The sequence below is a fragment of the Macaca fascicularis genome, chromosome 11 (genome assembly GCF_037993035.2).
Source record: "Macaca fascicularis isolate 582-1 chromosome 11, T2T-MFA8v1.1".
NCBI classification, from domain to species: domain Eukaryota; kingdom Metazoa; phylum Chordata; class Mammalia; order Primates; family Cercopithecidae; genus Macaca; species Macaca fascicularis.
The window spans coordinates 103,207,523-103,227,541 of NC_088385.1; the positions used below are offsets into that span (position 1 = coordinate 103,207,523).

At 45.1% G+C, this 20,019-nt stretch overlaps 1 protein-coding gene and 1 long non-coding RNA gene across 2 annotated transcripts in view; one reads left to right on the plus strand and one right to left on the minus strand.

The window, feature by feature from the left end:
• Positions 1–1,610: 1,610 nt before the first annotated feature.
• LOC135966113 (uncharacterized) lies at positions 1,611–3,571 on the minus strand. Its single transcript, XR_010579217.2, has 3 exons — positions 3,488–3,571; positions 2,956–3,053; positions 1,611–2,349 (listed from the first exon to the last, which is right to left on the minus strand). It is a non-coding gene; the product is annotated as an uncharacterized lncRNA (long non-coding RNA).
• Positions 3,572–8,731: 5,160 nt separating this feature from the next.
• ELK3 (ETS transcription factor ELK3) overlaps positions 8,732–20,019 on the plus strand; it is a 78,343-nt gene continuing 67,055 nt past the window's right edge. Inside the window, exon 1 of the mRNA XM_005571917.4 lies at positions 8,732–9,061. The gene's annotated coding sequence lies outside the window, so the exon portion shown is untranslated. The remainder of the gene's footprint in view (positions 9,062–20,019) is intronic.

Below are 20,019 nucleotides of genomic sequence, written 5' to 3' on the forward strand. Positions count from 1 at the left end.
CAGCGTTTCTCTTCTTTCCCATCTTGGGTTCCCTTGGTAGCTAAATTGGCCTGTGGGTACACATGAGGCCCTAAGACCACAGATGCTCCAGTTAGAACGTTGTTCAATCTCTCCCTGCTCATATGGGAGTTCAATACCCACTCCTTACCCTCGACACTCTTCTCCAGTTGTTTCTCAGAGTGCCAAGGGTGGGGTCTCACACGACCTGGCTGGGGGTTTAGAAGCCCAATAAATGGCTTCCCTCTTCCCTGTCCAATTTCAGAACCAATTGAGAGATAGACCCAGGAGCCAGACTGCTGGAGATCAAAATGATAGTCTTATGAGACAAAAGCTAAATTGGAGGATACCCTTCCGACTGCAGGCACAATGGGTTTGTTTGTCATTTTGTCCCCAAGACTGAGTTTGCCTACCTGGGCTAAGCCAAAAAACTGCAGGCATCCCCCTAGCACGGAGAACTAAGACCATGTGTTCCTGAGATGAGCTGGCTCCGAAAGAGGAGAGAGGAGGAAGCTGAGCCAAGCATATCAGTTTCTTCTCCTAAACTTGCCAGTTAGAGAACGACCCTCTCCTGTTCCTACTGGAAATGCCCCCAGACAGAGACAGGAGGGAATAAGGGGTACCTTTCCAGAACATGTCTGTTCATGTTCTGTGCTTTCTGGCTTCCTCATTCGGGGGCCCCGTCATGCCTGCGGGGACCATCAGGTTCCATGCCAATGTGGAGAAAATGCCCTCTTCACCTCTGTGCTGGTCCCCAAAAGGAAGACATGCCTGTGTTCAGAACTTCCTGAAGTTTCACAGGAAACAGCTTCTTTTTCTTGATTTTTTACCACAACTCCCCTTTGGCTCCAGCCTCCCCAGACAAAGCCTATCAACCCAAGCAAATAGATTCTTGAGGAGAAGGAATTTTACGCGTGTGCCCCGGAGCTTCTACTTGCTCTGAGGACCCTACTCCACAATCGTCCTTGCACTTGATGTCATGGTTCTGGTCTTCCCTTTGCTGCTCTCAAATTATTTTCAGGGATTTTTTTAAAAATGTGATCATGAATCTCCAATGACTTAGCTTTTTCCACCCTTAAGGAGTTGGTCTTAAAAGTCCCGACCACCTCTTCCCCATCTTTGCCATCAATGCACAGCGTGACATCCTGCCCTTCACAGTATTTCCTGAGCTTCCTGTAACTGTCTGATGCTGCCCGATTAAAAAAAAAAAAAAAGACTGCAGTTTCCTACAAAGCCTTGTCCAACACCATCTAGGATCAAAACAGCAAAAGATAAAATACTCGATTTTCTTGATCTACACATTTAAAATCCAAAATAGTTGTTTGCACAGGAACTCTGGGCATCACTGAAAGGGAAAGGGTCAAAGACCATTTGTGTGTTTCTGGGCATATCAGATTTATAGCATGTAGGAAGTGATTTTGACCGGCAGCTGGTCAGTACACATTCTCATTTGTATGCATCTCGAAAACGATGGCAATGTCTCACCGTTTTAGGAGTTTAGGACACTTTACCGCTACGTATTTACCCTCCCTTCCTTTCTAAAGGTATGATGTGGATTCAGGGTGGGTGTGAGGGTACAGGGTGTTAATGAATTTCAGTCATGTTTTAAATTTAAAAATATGAAGCTTGGAATCAGTTTTAATTCCCCCCAAATGTCATTAATTATTCTTCTTCTCAATGATTGTTCACATATCTCAATTAGTACAGTATAACATCATTTACAAAACTGTATTTTACATCATTTCTTCTATTATGGACTGATTGATTCAACAAAAATTTTTTAGCACTTTCTTGGCAGGTGTTAGGGATGTAGAGACAGGAATGCATAGTGAAGCAAGTCATAGAAATAAGTCTAAGCTGTAAAGTTCAAACACGGTTCTGTGGGGGTGTAGGAGAAATGTGCCATGCATTTCATCTGGTGAATCTTGGAAGACTTCTTAGAGGAGGTGAGGTTTAAGCCATGTCTAAAGAGTGAGTAAGACATTTACAAGGGTTTCATGGAGACAGAGGGTGTCTGGATGGAAATATGGAGACATAGAGTTTCCTGGGCTCAACCTCAGACTCCAGGGGGTCAGGTCCTGGAGCACATGGTTCTGATGTGTAACCAGGGTTGGGAACTAGCAGACAAAGGCTCAGGTCTGTTCAGAGACCAGATTGCAGAGAAAATCTTGAAATGCCATCTCAGTGTCTGGGACAGTGAGTGCCAGCTATTCTTCACCTCTTCGGAAGACCAAATAAGGGGAGTTAAATGAAGCATGAGCATTTGGTTTTCTTTGAAGCTGAAGTTCCTGGATGTGAAGTGTATTAAAGACACGTAATATTTTTACGTGATGTGGCAAGCAAGGGCCTTGTCTGAAATGAGAAAGAAAACGCAGTTAAAAATCCAAACCAAAAACAGCACAGAATCTCTTTTGCCTATGCCAGCAGTTGACAAACTTTTTCTATAAAGAGCCAGAAAGTAAATATCTTCAGCTTTATGGGCCATATGGTCTCTGTCACAACTATTCCAGCATGCTGTTACAGTGCAAAAACAGTGTTAGACAATATGTAAATAAATGAATGTGGCTGTGTTCCAATAAAACTTTACTTAGGGACACTAAATTTGGATTTCACATAATTTTCACATGTTACAAAATATTATCCTTCTTTTGGCTTGTTTTCAAATATTTAAAAACGTAGATTCTTATTACTCACAATGGCCAAGAGGTAGAAGCAACCCAAATGTCCAAAACAAATGAATGGATAAATAAAATGTGGTATTCACAAACAATGGGATAGTATCTAGTTCTAAAAAGGAAGGAAGGCCAGGTGCAGTGGCTCATGCCTGTAATCCCAGCACTTAGGGAGGATGAGGCAGGAGGATTGCTTGTGTCTAGGAGTTCAAGATGAGCCCGGGCAACATAGCAAGATGCCATCTCTACAAAAAATAAAAAATTAGCCAGGTGTGTTGGTGCGTACCTGTCGTCCCATTTACTTGGGAGGTGGAGGAGAAACAATCACTTGAGCCTGGGAGGTCGAGGCTGCAGTGAGCTGTGATCATGCCACTGCAGGACTGCCTGGGTGACAAAGCGAGACCCTGTCTCAATAATAATAATAAAATAAAAAGAAAGGAAATCCTGTCACATGATCAATATGGATGATCATGAGGACATTATGCTAAGTAAAATAAGCCAGTCACAAAAAGACAAATATTGTACAATTCCATTTATACAAAGTATCTCGTCAAATTCACAGCAACAAAAAGTAGAACCATGGTTGCCAAGAGCTGGGGAAGGGAAAGACGGGGGGCACGTGTTTAATGGCGATAGAGTTTCAGTTGGTTAAGATGAAAAAATTTCAGTTTCATAAGATGAAAAAATTCTGGAGGTGAGCTTCACAACCATGTGAATCTACTTAACACTACAGAACTAACTATACACTTAAAAATAGTTAGGATGGTAAATTTGACTTTTTAAACCACAATTAAAAATGAAAAAGAAAAGGCAAATACCTCTTCACTCAAAAGTCATACAGAAACAGGCAGTGGGCTCTGTGGACTGCAGTTTGCCAACCTCTGCCCCATGAGTGGCCTGTCTGAGGGCAAGAAAGATGGTCCAAGTCAATATTTCTCAAATGTCCCCCTGAAATACCTCTAACAACACAAAAGGGAGTCCGCAGACTCCTACAGAGGGCTGCCTACAAGTCTATACAACAATTTTAAATATGCTTTTAAATGAACATTTAAGAATCTTAGTCCATAACACATGTTGTTTTAATATAAAATTGGCATTCACTGTAAACATCAGTAAAAACTGACACTTGTTCCAGCCCAGAGAGGGTGAGTGACTTAGTCAAGGCCCCATAGTTAGAACAAGTCAGGTACAGGACTGGATCCCCAAATTCCTGATTCCAGATACACATTCCACCAGACTGGTCTGTCTTACCATCAGGCTTTGGCTGTTCTTTCCCAGCCCTACCTCCTAGCCCCCCAATATTGAAGCAGTCTTCAAAGGTAGTGATGGCACACTCTTTTGAGCTTCTATCAGAAATTCATCAATTCATAAGCTTCAAACATTATTTATTCAGCTTGGTTTATTGTAAATTTTAGTTTGGTTTATTGTAAAACTAGTTTTCTTCTCCCGCTCTGTTGTCTCATCCATCTGTAATTTTTTTCTTTCCTTTTGATAGCATCCCATTCTGTTATACATTATAGGATGTTAAAGTGTAGAAGTGAGAGTGTGCCAGTCCTAAGCAGAGGTTTTAAGGAACATCACGTTTCCACTTACCCCTACTTGAGCTCCAACTCTCCTTGAGAACCATGTCCCAAGTGGTGTCTCTTCCTTTAGCCTGGTCCCAGAAGTGAGAAGCCAACATGCATTCAGCCTGCAGATTGGAGCCAAGCCCAGCCAAGCCCAGCCAACCTAGACTCGTTTGTTGCCGTAAGCTACTAAGTTTTGGAGTTGCTTGTTACGTGGTATTATCCCAGCAGAAGCTGACTAATACACCCCTTCTTTTGGAACCAGGCTTTGATTTTTTTTTTTTTTTTTTTTTGAGACTTAGCCCTCTTCCATTCTTCATACATAGGGTTGAGTTGAGCTGCCTCTCCCTGACCCTGTCCGTGTACCTTCCAGAGTATCACACTATCTCTCATTCCTCAAACACACAAATTTTGCATATCATCTCTGGTGGAATCTCAGCTGTCCTTTTTAAAGCTGAGAGAGTCTCACTTGTTTCTTGGCCAGCCAAAATATATGACCCTGGGCTCTGTCACTTGCTATAAAGGGCTCCTAAAGAACTCCTACTTGAAATCTACTCAGTCCTAACTCCTGACTGTTTTAAAACAAAAGCATAGAAAAGGGAGTATGGATCATGCAATAGCAGATACCACATCTTTTGGCTGCTTTTTTTTTTTTTTTTTTTTGAGACAGGGTCTCAAGGTCTGTTGCCCACGCTGGAATGCAGTGGTGTGACCACGGCTCACTGCAGCCTAGACCTCCTGAGCTCTGGTGATCCTCCCACCTCAGCTTCCTGAGTAGCTGGGGTAGTTGGGGCCACAGACATGCACCACCATGCCTGGCTGATTTTTGTATTTTTTTGTAGAGAGTTGGAGTTTCACCATGTTGCCCAGGCTGGTTTCGAACTCCTGGGTTCAAGTGATTCGCCTGCCGTGGTCTCCCAAAATGCTGGGATTATAGGAATGAGCCACCTCCCCTGGCCTTGGCTGCTTTTTGATTGTGGGAAGGAAAGCAAGGAAAACAAATAGCAGTTTTCTCTTAGAATGCAAAGAACAGAAGCTGCCGACACCTGAAAATAAAAGCTATGCCCTGTGCTTTGAGGAAGACCAGAGTCAGCTCTGAATCACCCATGCATGTGAAGAGCTGAGAGTAGTCGTGTGGACAATTCAAAATACCAGAGAAACTTACCAGGATTTCATATGGGCTGAGAAACCCTAAAGCTGCCCAAAAGTGTGTCAGAAGTGTTTTGGATGAGGTATTTCTACAAAACAATAAAACTGGTTGACAAAAACATGCTTCCTTACATGTTAGGATTCTACAAAGATTTGTTGTGCAAAAATAAAAGCATAAAAATCACTGAATTAAAATATACTTAAGTTTGGCTTTGAATATACTTTAAAAAAAAGATTTCATATACTTCATATGTGCATGTGTGTGTATTTTTTATTTTTTTAAGAAACAGGGTTGATTGGACGCGGTGGCTCACACCTGTAATCCCAGCACTTTGGGAGGCCGAGGTGGGCAGATCACGAAGTCAGGAGTTTGAGACCAGCCTGACCAACATGGTGAAACCCCGTCTCTACTAAAAATACAAAAATTAGCCAGACATGGTGGCACGCATCTGTGATCCCAGCTACTCAGGAGGCTGAGGCAGGAGAATCGCTTGAACCCAGGAGGCAGAGGTTTTGGTGAGCAGAGATCACACCATTGCACTCCAGCCTGGGCGACAGAGTGAGACTCTGTCTCAAAAAAAAAAACACTCTGTTGCCCAGGCTGGAGTGTGAACTCTTGTGCTCAAGCGCTCCTCCTGCCTCGGCCTCCTGAGTAGCTGGTATTAGAGGTGAGAGTAATATCACCACACCTGTCCCCTAGACTATTTTTCACTATTTTTTAAAGTGATTTTATCTTTTTATTTTTTTGAGACACAATTTCACTCTGTCACCCAGGCTGGAGTACAGTGGCTTGATCTTGGCTCACTGCAAACTCTACCTCCTGGGTTCAAGCAATTCTTGTGCCTCAGCCTCCTGAGTAGCTGGGATTACAGGCGCACACCACCACACCCAACTAATTTTTGTATTATTAGTAGAGATGGGGTTTCACCATGTTGACCAGGCTGGTGTCGAACCCCTGACCTCAGGTGACCCACCCACCTCAGCCTCCCAAAGCGTTGGGATTACAGGCATGAGCCACCACGCCTGGCCCTAAAGTGATTTTAGACTGACAACAAAACTGAGTAGGAGGTACAACGGTTTCCCATATACCTCCTGCCCTGACACATGCACAACTTCCCCAATCATCAACATCCCCCACCAGAGTGGTACCTTTGTTGTAATTGAATCTACATTGACACATCATTATCACCCAAGGTCCATGGTTTACATTAGAGTTCATTCTTGGTGTTGTACATTCTGTGGGTTTTAACAAATGTGTCCAACATTATAGTATCATACCGAGTAGTAGTTTCCTTACCCTCTGTGCTCCTCCTGTTCAACCCTCCTCCCTGCTAACCCCTGACAACCACTGATCTTGTTTACTATCTCCATAGTTTTGCCTTTTGCAAAACGTCATATAGTTTGGAATCATATAGAACATAGCCTTTTCAGACCAGTTTCCTTTCAGGCGTACACTTCCTAAAGCAAAGCAACATGAGTTCTTAACTGTGTGGATTTTTTTTTTCCCCTGAGGATAATACGTTTACATTCTCTCAGTCCAACAGCTGGATCATATAGGGACACTGTAGGTGTTCTGCTGAGTGACAGAAGACGACGACTGGGGATTAAAAGGATAATACCCAAAGTGGAAAATTAGCTGTGGGAAATCAGGCATTGATAAGCAGCCCTCTTTTCCATATCTTCTCCTTCTGCCCCACTCTCCTACCATGCCCCCACCCTACACCCCACAGGTTTCCCACTCCTTCTCAGAGGTCTGGAGGGCATTCTCCCATCCTTCCAGTGGACTACCCACATGAGCCCTGAAGCAAATGCCCGAAGGAAATTCCTATCACCTGTGTGTTCAGATAGGCACTTGGAGCTGGGATGTGAAACTAATCAGTAAAACACACCCCGTGCCCTTTAGAAGCTCACAGTTGATCGCAGTGAGAAATTTGTAAACAAATAATCTTTTCAGGAGAGATTGCAAAAATAGAAACAAATGTAGTGGAGGAACTCTTAGAATGTGGGCCTTTTGAAAGGACTCAGGCTCGGCCCCCAGAGAATCTGACTTAACTGGCCTGGGTTGATTATATCGCTGGTGAGTGTCAAAACACTCCCCAGGTGATTCTGACATTAGCCGGGGCTGGGAGCCACCCCAGACCTACTGAATCTGGGACTCCAGGAGAGGCCCAGCCACCAGTGGTTTAACAAGCCCCTCGGGTCAAGTTTAAAAACCAGGGGTCTGGGCTGCTAAGTGGCGGCATGGGAATGTAAGGTTCTGGAGCCTGAGTAGTGAGGCGCAGGCCTGGGAAGGGAGGGGCTCTTCAACAGGCATCCTCCCCACCTCGTGGGGGCAATGGGTGGGCTCTCCTATCAGCCTGGCCTGAGTCCTCAGAGGTGGGACCTCCTTGAGGGATGTGGAGGTGTGGAGACCAGTCCTGAGACCACACAGCCTCCCTTCAAGCCTCAGTCTCTGGCCCTGCGGGCACTGGTTATTTCCATGGCTTCCAGTGTTGTGGTTCCTTATCCTTTCCCCACAGGCCCCCCCACCCCCGCTCCCCCCCTCCACACTGAGGGCTGGCTTTTTTTTTTTTTTGAGACCGAGTTTCCCTCTTGTTACCCATGCTGGAGTGCAATGGGGCGATCTTGGCCCACTGCAACCTCTGCCTCCTAGGTTCAAGCGATTCTCTCACCCAGCCTCCCGAGTGGTGTTATAGGGACCCACCACTACAACAGGCTGATTTTTTTTTTTTTTTTTTTTTTTTTTTTTTGGTATTTTTAGTAGAGACAGGGTTTCACCATGTTGGCCAGGCTGGTCTCGAACTCCTGACCTCAGGTGATCCACCCGCCTCGGTCTCCCAAAGTGCTGGGATTACAGGCTGGAGCTAGCACGAGGGCTGCCTTTTAAAACATTGAAAACCCAGACAGGAACGGTGTCCATCTCCAACCCCAGACGGAAACTGTGCCCTCACCCACAGGAAAAGCAGTCCTTTGCCCAGCGCAACCAAACCCTGAACCCCACTCCCCTCTGCCCCCCAACTCTTCCATCCCGGCGGATGGGAAACAGCGAGTCCAGCCACCTTCCCACCTCGGGACGCCCCTCCCGGGCCAACTGCGCAGAGCACGACCCCGCCGTGGTGCCCCCGCGCGCTCGACCCCCAGGGGGAGAGGTGAGGAGGGATCCCCGGCATCGGGGGAAGCTCGGCGGCTTCTGCGGGTTGCGGGCGGACCCTCCTCCCCGTGGGGTGGGGCTGAGGCCGCGCTGAGTCGCCGCGGGTCGGAGGCTCCTCCCCGGGGTGGCCGCGCAGGAAGCGGGGCGGGTGGGGGCGGTGCGGGGCGCGCGCGGGGCCGGGGCGGCGGGGGAGGCGCGGGCCTGGGCGGCCAGCCCCGGCGCACAGCCGCGGCCGGGGCGCGCGGCGCGGGGCGGAAAAGCCTGTTTACACAGACTGCACACCGCCTGGGGAATAATGCAGTAAAGGAAGTGAGCCGGCTCGGCCTGACTGCTCCAACTTCCTGCTCTCACACACACCAGAGGGGAAAAAAAAAAGAGGAGCGAGAGAAAGAAAAAAAGGGGGAAAAATCAGGATCTCATTACAAGAGCCACAGACCGTCTGCAGACGCCTGTCAGCATGGAAAGTCGGGGGCTTTCGCCCGGGTCCTCCTAGAAATTCCCCCCGAAGAAGACTCCCCTACATCTGGGTAGGTAGCAGGGCTTCTTCTGCCTGTTGCTCGGACACTTACAAAGTTTCTTTGGTGGAGTTTTCTTTTTTTCTTTCTTTTCTTGGGCGCGATGGGGGTGGGGCGGGGGGCGCCGCGGAGTGGGCTGCCGGCCGGGGTGGGGGTGGGGGTGCGTCCGCACTGGAGGGCCGGCCGCGGGGAGGGGGCGCCGGGGATGCTCCTGCGCCCGCGTCGCTGCCACCGCTGTCGCCCGAGCTCGCGCCGGGCCCGGGGCTGCGGGGACCCTGCGCCCGCGGCTCACCTCCCTGGGGCTGTGCTGCGAGCCCAGAGGAAGGGGCGCCGGGCGTACAACCCTGAGAGCTTGCCCAGGGCCCCGCTGCAGGCAGCGCGGGGAGCGGGGGAAGGCGAGACTTCGGGTCCCTGGGAAGAACCGTGGCCGGAGCAGGCAGAGTGCCTGGAGGCTGGACCACCGCTGACCTTCCAACTGGGACCTCAGTTAGGTTCCCCTCGAGTGGGCAAAGGGCATCGGTGCTCGGATCCAGGGAGGAAGACAGGGATGGAGAGGGCGGTGGAGGGCATGAGTCGCGAAGGTGTGGGGCTGGGGGCTGCGTCCACTCTCGCTTGGCAGGTGACCCCCGCCCAGGTCACCGCCCCAGGCGCACGCCCAGTCGGACATTTAAAAGCCGGCGTCTTTACTGGGCACGGTTTTGGAGAAGGACCGGGCAAGAAATGATCTTGGGGCTCCTTCCACGCTCCATCCCTCTTTACCTTCGAACTTATTGTTGGCCTGTGACGCTACTGTAACTTTTGGGGAGGAGGGATTAAGATTTTGGAGTAGTTAAAACGCAAAAATAAAAGGTCTCGGTTTTGTTATCTTTTCTGAACCGAATCATCCTAGGGACAAGCTGCAGTTTGGCGGCGGGTGGAGGTGGAAGCAAGAAATGTTATTTCAGAAACTGCAAAAGGGGCTTTTTAGAAAGAAAAAAAAAAAACAAAAAAAACGAGTGTCGGGAGAGTTTCTGGCTTGTCTGGAAACGGCAAGACTAATTGCCATGCGCTTCCGCTTTGAAACTGGCAGCAGACAGCATCTTGAAAATGACTCACTAGAGGAGCTCACAAAGAAACTGTGGTTTGCTCCTTCTCAGGTTTATGTATTTGTGCCTTTTACAGTTTCCTTTGTAGTGTTCGAGGGGTCCCCCGCCCCTTCCCCGCCAGCCCCCTCCTACCCTCCCTCCTTTGAAAGCCCCTGGCCGGTCTTTAACTCCCCCCACCCCAGTCCTCCAGCCTGGGGGTGGCGGGGAAGGGGGAGGCTGAGTTGTTTTTGGAGTTGGCTGGGGAGAGGGTTAAAGGGATTCTGCTGCTGCAGGGGGAAAAAGTTCCTTGAATTTTCCACTGGCTGCTGCAGGAAGAGAGAGCCCCCTTAGTCATTGCTAAGTAATGTCTGCACACACACCAACTAATCTCATTAGGAGTTTCCGCTGCTCGGCACAGGAGGGGTTTTGTGCAGCCACTGTCAGCCTGGAAGCCCGGCGCTGGGGAACGAGACAAGTTACGGCTTTATTTACTTAGGGGTGCAGCAGCCCAACGAGCCTTTTCAGGACATGTCTTGAAAACTTTGAAGTCACTTTGGCCATTTTGGATTTCAGATTTGCGGGTTTTTCTTTCCCGCGTGTGTCTGTGTGTTGAGGGGTAGGGGGAGAGAAGCAGCTCAACACACACCCATATTCTCCATCTGTGCTGTCGTTGGGGGTGGGAGGGGGTGGGGCATATTCCAGGCATCTATTCATGAGCTGAAATCCATTTGTGAGCCTTACAAAATACTGTCTGATCTCTTTTTCTTTCTCTCTCGCCATGGCACCCATTTATTTGGAAAAGGTCAGTTAGGAGTTTCAGTTTATGAGGATGATAAAATTACAAATTGTGTTAGGAGGGCACATGGGTCAGGCAGTTAAGGAGACTGTCCATAAGTGTTCTTAGAGTTTCCAGTAATGATCCTGCCTACAAACCCCTCTGAGTTTGAAAAGTGATGGTCTTTCTATACCAAATATAGCAAAGGCCTTCTGCTCTCTTAAAAAAAAAAAAAAAAGTTTAAAAAAAAAAGGTAAATGTTGCCTAGAAATGTGTGGAATTACTAAAAAGGTTCAAAAGGAACCTGATTGGAACGATGGGGCCCCTTTATTGACAAAGACATGTTGCTTTTAAGGTGTTGGCAGTTCTTTTACGGTGGCAAAGTGTGTCCTAAAAACAGCCCAAACAGCCCGACTGGGGTATGAGTCAGTGGACATGAGTACAGGATGTCCCTAATGCTATGCCTGTCACAGAGTAGGTGCTCAATAAATTGTAGCATTGAAAGCTGTGAGTAGGCTAACAAAACTTATAATAGATAAGAAAAAAGACTTACAAGATCTCATATATTTTGCGTGAGAGTTCCTTAAGAATGGAGGTTGTAAACTCTCCAGAGTACATTTCCTTTAAATAAAAAAGGAAGTATTTAGAATTCCTCCTTGTAAGTAATTATTTGGGACACATAGGTTCATTTATGTCAATGGTTCTCAAGAGTAATTTTACCTCCCGGGAGACGTTTGGCAATGTCTGGAGACGTTTTTGGTTGTTATAACTAAGGAGGTGTACTGGCTTCTAGAGGGTAGAGGCCAGAGATGCTGCTAACCAGTCAACAGTGCAGAAGAAAGAATTTTTTGGCCCAACATTTCTATAGTGGATTGAGAAAAATCTTATTTAATGATGATGAAGATGATGAAAGCTCTTTAACATGCTTTCAGTCAACAAATAGGACATTGAAAAGTCATCAGCTGTACTTTTGGGGCCGCATACATAACATAGCATTCACGAATTTTCTCTTTCTCTTTTTGGTCAGTAACATGCAATAATAGAGTGACATACGGATGGTGACATTGTGATGGTGTACCCTTTATGTCCTGAATTAGGCCGTCTCTGAAACTCCGCAAGTATAGCATCTTCATGCACTTGGTACCAATGCTGTTGAGACCAGAATGGCAGTAGTCCAGATAGGGGAGAGCAGTGATTTGTCAGCTCCGTTTGAGGATTGAAGTTACCTAAACATTTATTAAAGACCTCCTCTTTTTCTTGTATAAAACATTAAATAAGTCAAAAGTGCTAATATACAGTACATGTAACTCTGAGGTCATATATTAAAATTTGTAATAACTTTTTGGAGCTTGAATCTTTTCCTGAAATTGGTCTTAAAGGACTTCCAGGCAGTGTATGTAAATTACAATATTCCCTTCTTAGCTGTCAGATACTGGATTTTGTGTGTTCTGTGGTACCCAATTATATTCATATATCTGATTCAGAAGACCAACATGGTGCTGTGAAATGTTGCAAAACATGACCTGATGACAACCCAAAACATTTCATAGAAAACTATCCAAGAATGTGACTTCCTGGAGTAGAGTCTTTTTTCACTGAGGGTGAGTTGCTGCTTACTAATTGTTAGTTTTGTTCCCTTCCAGTCCTAAGGAATGACTCAGTCATCTCCGTGTTTCCCAGACCTGGACTTCTCATGAAACTTTATTTTTTTAATTGTTTATATTGCCAGGGCTGGCCTTGCCCTCCTGGGCTCAAGTGATCCTCCCACCTCAGCCTCCGCAGTAGCTGGGATTACAGGTGTGAACCACTGTACCAGCTGTCTCATTAAAGTTTCAAAGAAATGGGCTGGCTGTCTATTCTGGCTTTGTTCTGGCTGTAGAGCCCAGATGACTGTCTTCTTCTGACCCTTTCCTAAGGTTCTGTACATAAATATACAGATGAGAGGGGAAGGGGACTCCATTTTTGTCAGATTTTCTTGTATGTTTCAGGCGAAAGTTTTTTATGTCTTAGTTATCTTTAATTTCTCTTTGCTTGTATAAATCGACTTTTAACACATTTTGAGACCATGCTAGCAAAATAGTATCTTCTAAAGGTTGGTTGTTTTTTTTTCTTGTTGTAAAAAATATTCATGTGAATTGCCTTACAAAGATACAGAAAACTGCAATGAAAAAAATAGACATCTCCCATAATTCCACTGTTTACATTTTGATGTGTAATTGTCCAGTTTTAAAAAAATGCATGTGTGTCTATGTATATCCACACATGCACATACCATTTTTAATTGAAAGCACATTGTACTTACTGTTTTATAACTTTTTTCACTTAACTATCACTTAACACATTTTAATAATTAGTACTGAGACTGAAATTATCACATAGAGCTTCTATTTATTGATCTAATAAATGTGTTGGCTCAACCATGGATTGACATAATTTCTTCATGGACTCGTTCAGTGTTTTTTTGTCCTCTGTGGTTCAAGTAATGTTCTAAGAATGCTGCCCTCTTGAAAGACTGAGTTCCTATGTGCTGTGAAATTCTGGATTTTGATGAGTTTCTCTGTGATTTAAGGATGAGTCATGATTTGCAGTAGAATATCAAGATGTAGTAACAGGAAGTACAGGGCACTACACATCAAAATAGAATGTTAAATGATGAAAGAAGAGAAACCAGGTTAAACTGAAAATATACTTTGAAATTATCCAACTACGAAGGGAGAGGAAGGTGTCATTTGTACGCTTTAGTGACTCCTATTACTGTTTCATTTTCTATCAGTGGAGTGTCCAAACTTTGAAGTTGGTGTTTTAAATTGATTTTTAGCTCAAGATTACTGCTGTTCATAGCCACTTTGAATTAGGCCATTCAGCCTTTGGATTGAAACATGGCAGTGAGACCATGAAAACTCTAGTTTTGCCACTTATAGAGCAGCCCCAGTAAATAAAATTAGCTCTGTGTGTGTGTGTGTGTGTGCGCGTGTGTGTGCGTGCGTGTGTGTAACCTTCTGTGAAATTCTAAATGCCTTCAAAAATGGTAGATCACTCATTCTTTTAAATAACTATTGTATGCAGAAATTCAACTCCCCATGGTTCCTGCCTGAAACCAAAATAAAAATGGCCTTTCATCCATTACTGGAGATTTACATACATGTCAACATTTTTAAAATAAACTTTGAACTAGTCATTTCAATAAATTGTGATTTGGTTTGAATTCCCACTAGGAATAAAGTCATTGACTACTTTATTGCTATGTATTAATTTACATTTCCTGGAAAGTAATTACTGCATTTTTCTAGGAATTATATAAGAGTACTTTATAACATGGCTGAGAAATTTACTTGTATATTTTTGAAGAAATTTAGATGATGTTATGTTACTGTATTCTAATTTGAATTAGACTGAAATGAATTTACTTGCACACTCTAAAACAAGGATCTAAAGCACATAGTAAGTATGCTTAAAGTTTCTATAACTAAGAACAATTTCTGAATATCCATATGTAATGTGGGAGTGATGGGATAGGTATAAAACAGTTATCTGGATACCTTCTCTTTTTATTTTACTTTTTAAAATTGATATATAATAAATGTACATATTTATGGGGTACATAGTGAATTTTTACATGTGTATAATGTATAGTAATTTAGATCAAGGTAATTAGATCCATCATCTCAAATGTTTATGATTTATTTGTGTTTGGAACATTCATTATCTTCCTTGTAGCTAATTGGAACTGTATTATAGTCATCCTGCAGTGCTATAGAACATGAGGACTTACTCCTCCTGTCGGAGACCTCCTCTTAAGACTGGTGAAGCTAGGGCTCCCGTACTCCAAGGAATAGAATAAAGAAAACGAGGCTCTTGGTATCTTCCCCTCTCTTTTTTCTTTAAGTTACAGTATGATTTACATATATTAAAATGCACAGATCTTAATGGCTATTGTATACATACATGTAACCCTGCCCAAAGAGACAATATTTCCATATACCCAAGTGTTTTTTGGCTTATGTATTTAGAGACAGAGCCTGGTTCTGTCACGCAGGCTGGAGTGCAGTGGCACTGTCATAGCTCAGTGCAGCCTCAAACTCCTGGGCTCAGGTGATCCTCCTGCCCCAGTCTCCCAAGCAGATAGGACTGCAGTTGTGCACCACCACACCTGGCTATTTTTTTTTTTTTTTTTTTTTGAGACGGAGTCTCGCTCTGTCGCCCAGGCTGGAATGCAGTGGCGCGATCTCGGCTCACTGCAAGCTCCGCCTCCCTGGTTCACGCCATTCTCCTGCCTCAGCCTCCCGAGTAGCTGGGACTACAGGCGCCCACAACCGCGCCCGGCTAATTTTTTGTATTTTTAGTAGAGACGGGGTTTCACCGTGGTCTCGATCTCCTGACCTTGTGATCCGCCCGCCTCGGCCTCCCAAAGTGCTGGGATTACAGGCGTGAGCCACCGCGCCCGGCCTATTTTTTTTTTTTTTTTGAGACAGTGTCTGGCTCTGTTGCCCAGGCTGGAGTGCAGTGGTGCGAGCTGGGCTCACTGCAACCTCCACCTCCTGGGTTTAAGCAGTTCTCATGCCTCAGCTTCCTGAGTAGCTGGTATTACAGTCACGTGCCACCATGCCTGGCTAATTTTTGTGTTTTTAGTAGAGACGGGGTTTTGCCATGTTGGCCAGGTTGGTCCCAAACTCCTGGCCTCAAGTGATCTCCCTGCCTCAGCCTCCAAAGGGCTGGGATTATAGGAGTGAGCCTGGCCTCTGGCTAATTTTTTTATTTTTTGTGGAAATGGGGTCTCATTATCCCTGGCTATTTGCAAAATTCCATTATGGCAATTTCATGATTCTACCATATAGATTCTTAAACTTCAGAATACCTTGATAAAATATTGTGGTATTTTATTTAACCTGCTTGGTTAAAAATAAATCAGAATGTATAGATTTCCTCATCATACAGTAAAAGGAAAAAGAAAAATCCTTTCTGTATTATCTAATATCCGCAAAATATTTAACCAAAAGTAATATGTGTTACCTTAAGACTAATTGGGATGAGAAGATATTAGTTAATCTTCCCAGACCCCAGTTTCTTTAGACTGATGGTAAAGTGGTTGAAGCAGAGGCTGGGTGCAGTGGCTCACATGTGTCATCCCAGCATTTTGGGAGGCTGAAGCAGACAGATCACTTGAGCCCAGGAGTTTCAGACCAGCCTGGGCAACATAATGAGACCCCGTATCTGCCAAAAATTAGCTGGATGTGGTGGCGCGTGCCAGTAGTCCCAGCTACCCGGGAGGTCAGGGCTGCAGTGAACCGTGATTGTGGCACTACACTCCAGCCTGAGTAACAGAGTAAAACCCTGTTTTTTTTTGTTTGTTTTTTGTTTTTAAAAAAAAAGAGGGATTGAAGTGAAGAAGCTGAGATAATCCCTTTCAAGTCAGAAACCCTATTCGTGTACTACTATATTTAGAGGAAAGAACTTGAGTTCTTCTTCTAAGAGTTGTGAAAGTGTGATATGAATTTTTGCTGTCATCTCCAAATACCTAACTTACAGTCATATGCAGAAATGTAAACAGCTGTTTTGTGGTGGAAAAAGGGGCTCCCTATAAGTTTCCCCTTGAATTCCATTTTCGCCCCTTATTGAATAAGGAACACTCCAGTGGAAGGCCAATGTTAGCTGCCATGCTTCCTTTCCTCCTAGTCTTTTGAGGTTTGTGACAGGCAGCACTGATTTCTAATGACCCACAGCCACCTCATTCTTGGGGACATCACTGACTGTCTGAGTTGGGTGCTCTGTAGCGCCAGATAAGAGTTTGGTCACCTGGTTAAATTCCTCCTCCTTCCTTCTGATAGTCTGAAAGTGCTGTCTGCCCCCACTGCTGTATCTTGAGGGTTCTCACATTCCCTTGCACCCCCTCTGATCCCTTCTCTCCCTAGGAGCTAGAACAATCCTTTCAAAACGCAGATCTGACCAGGTCACTCTTCTACTGAAAAATCTTCTAGTGGCATCAGCTTAGGATAAAGACGAAAACCCCTAACTCAAGCTGCAAGATGTGATTTGGGCCAGCCAAACTGGCTTTACCTCAGTTCCTCAAATGCTTAGGGTGCCCTCTGCCCTCTGTCCACTGGGTCTTTGTCAATGCTGACAGGGAATTTTCCCCTGACCCCTCAATTTTTCAGACTCCACGCCTAACCAATTTGTAGATGTCCTTTAGTTCACACTCAGCTCCATCTTTTCCTGGGGAAGCCTTTCCTGCCACCTAGAGTAGATCTCCCTTAGTCATCTGCTCCTGGCCTTCAGAGTCCTTACCACAAGCTTTTTTTTTTTTTTTTTTTTTTTTTTTTTTTTTTGAGAGATGGAGTCTTGGTCTGTCACCCAGGCTGGAGTGTAGTGGCACCATCTTGGCTCACTGCAACCTTCGCCATGTGGGTTCAAGAGAGTCTCCTGCCTCAGCCTCCCAAGTAGCTGGAATTACAGGCTTGTGCCACCACACCTGGCTAATTTTTGTGTTTTTATTAGAGACAGGGTTTCGCCATGTTGGCCAGGCTGGTCTCGAACTCCTGACCTCAGGTAATCCGCCTGCCTTGGCCTCCCAAAGTGCTGGGATTACAAATGTGAGCCGCCATGCCTGGCCGCCACAGGCTTTATTTACAGGTTTCTTCATTACCTGAATTCTCTCTCTCTCCAAATTCTTGTCACTCAAACACAGGAACATGAGATGGAGTCTCGCTCTGTCACCCAGGCTGGAGTGCAGTGGCATGATCCTGGCTCACCGCAACCTCTGCCTCTTGGGGTCAAGTGATTCTTCTGCCTCAGCCTCCCAAGTAGCTGGGACTACAGGCACACGCTACCACGCCTGGCTAATTTTGGTATTTTTAGTAGAGATGGGGTTTCACCATACTGGCCAGGCTGGTCTCGAACTCCTGACCTTGTGATCCACCCGCCTTGGCCTCCCAAAGTGCTGGGATTATAGGCATGAGCCACTGTGCCTGGCCAGGAACTAGACAATTTTAGAGACATCTTTCTGAAGATAGGGCTGGTGCCCCTCATTGTTCATTAATGCTATTTTCTCCATAACCCAGAAACCAAATAGATGTGATAGCATGGCATCCCTCATGATCTGAAGTTACTGTCCGAAACTTTGGCCCCGTTTGGTTTGGATATTGGGGGATGCCTGCGCATGTCTGCGTCATGTGTTGCATGTCTGCGGTGCCATCAGTCTGTAAGCTCCCTCTGGGCCTGCTTCAGTTTTTCTCATCCTTTGTATTATCTCAGCACTTTATACAATACCTGGCACTCAATGAATTAAAAATAATCTGAAGCAGGGGTGTGTGTGTTGCAGGGAGCTTGTCAGTATAGCCCTACCTTGTTTTGCCTTTGGACTTGATAAAGCCCTTTGTTGCTATGCATATGTCCATCTCTTTCCTAGACAATGAGTTACTTGGATTAATAACAGGCAGATCTCTTGGTTATACCATAAAGACAGGCTGGGCGTGGTGGGTCGCATCTGCAATCCCAGCGCTTTGGGAGGCTGAGGCGGGCAGGTTAGAAGTTCGATACCAGCCTGGCCAACATGGTGAAAACCCATCTCTACTAAAAATACAAAAACTAGCTGAGGGTTGTGGTGCACGCCTGTACTCCTAGCTACTTGGTAGGCTGAGGCAGGAGAATCGCTTGAACCTGGGAGGTGAAGCTTGCAGTGAGCCGAGATTGTGCCGTTACACTCCAGCGTGGGCAACAGAGTGAGATTATGTCTCCAAAAGAAAACTCATAAAGACAGCCAAAAAGCTCCTCTATGCCACTTCCCATACTTTTTGTTTAGACTTGCAAGAAAAGTAGATGTATAGAAATGAGGTTAATTCGTTAGTATCCTGGAGGACAAGGTTTGGCCCTATTGTTGATATCAATACTGAGAGTGGTCGGTTAACAGTAATTTATGGGATAGGATATATGGAAAGACTGTCAGTGTAAAGTTTTTTTAATATAGAATTAATCGTTGTAGAGCAACCATCATTAGTCCTTTATTAAAGACTTCACTTGATCAAGTTTTCGTAGTTCCCTTGGATAACCAGTTTTTAATCCTGTAAGATCCACAGTTAAAGGTCCTTCTTTACTTACACTAAAACCTGTGTGTGTAGCTTCCATCTGTACCTTTTTGAAATTAATGATGTTTCTGATTGAGTTTGGAAATAACGAAAGATTCTGCTTATCTGATTATGAAGACTTGAATGACTAAATACCTAAACTGTTTTTGGTGGAAGAGGACTAGGTCTCCTAATACATTTCAGCTGGGTTTTGCCAAGGAGCAATTTGTTGATAGTCAAACCTTGATTAAGCAGAATGTATGATTAAGGAGATTTTTCTCCTTGCACTTAATTGTCAGAATAGAGAAATTACATCAACAACAACAACAGCAGCAGCAACATCAAAATAAGCCCGAAATTTATTCTGGGGTAACTGCAGGAATCAACAGTAGGAGTTCTCCTCTGCGTGCACCTGTAGGTTGTTGTCATCCTCAGAGTTAATGATCCTGAGGCCCAGGAAGATCATGCTATTCTATTACGCAAGAAAAGGAGGTGTAAATGTTAGAATGATTCCCTAACACTAAAAGTGAAGAATATTTCTCTGGTTAATGCTCATTGAGCTGGAAATGTCACTTCCCCTCTTCGTCCCCTTACTGGAGTTTGGAAGGCTGGCCTTTAGAGGCTCAGATGCATATCCTTGTTGGAGTTGATTCACAGATGAAAGGCCTACGCCCTGGAAGGTGAGGAGTATATACGCGCCTTTATAGATGTAGGCTGCAAGAGGGAGGTCTGCTTCTGAGAGAATGGGACAATAGGTGACTTCAGTTGGTGCTGCTCCTCTTTGCAGAGTCACTTCCCATGTAGGATGGAAGCCCTGGTTCTGTGCAGAGGGTAGGAGCATAAGTGAATGTTTACTAACCGTCTCCACCCTTGAAGAATCATTGTTTCCCAATGAGAGGTCAGGAGAGAACCTGGATTTATTACAGAATTTGCAGGAAAGAAGAAAGCATAGATTCCTGATCATCTCAGCACATCCCATTATGAACATACAGAGAAGGGACCAAACCATTTAGTATTATCTTTAGGACTGTGTGTGAGGTGCAGTACCTCAGTTTCCTTGTATGATCTTGAAAC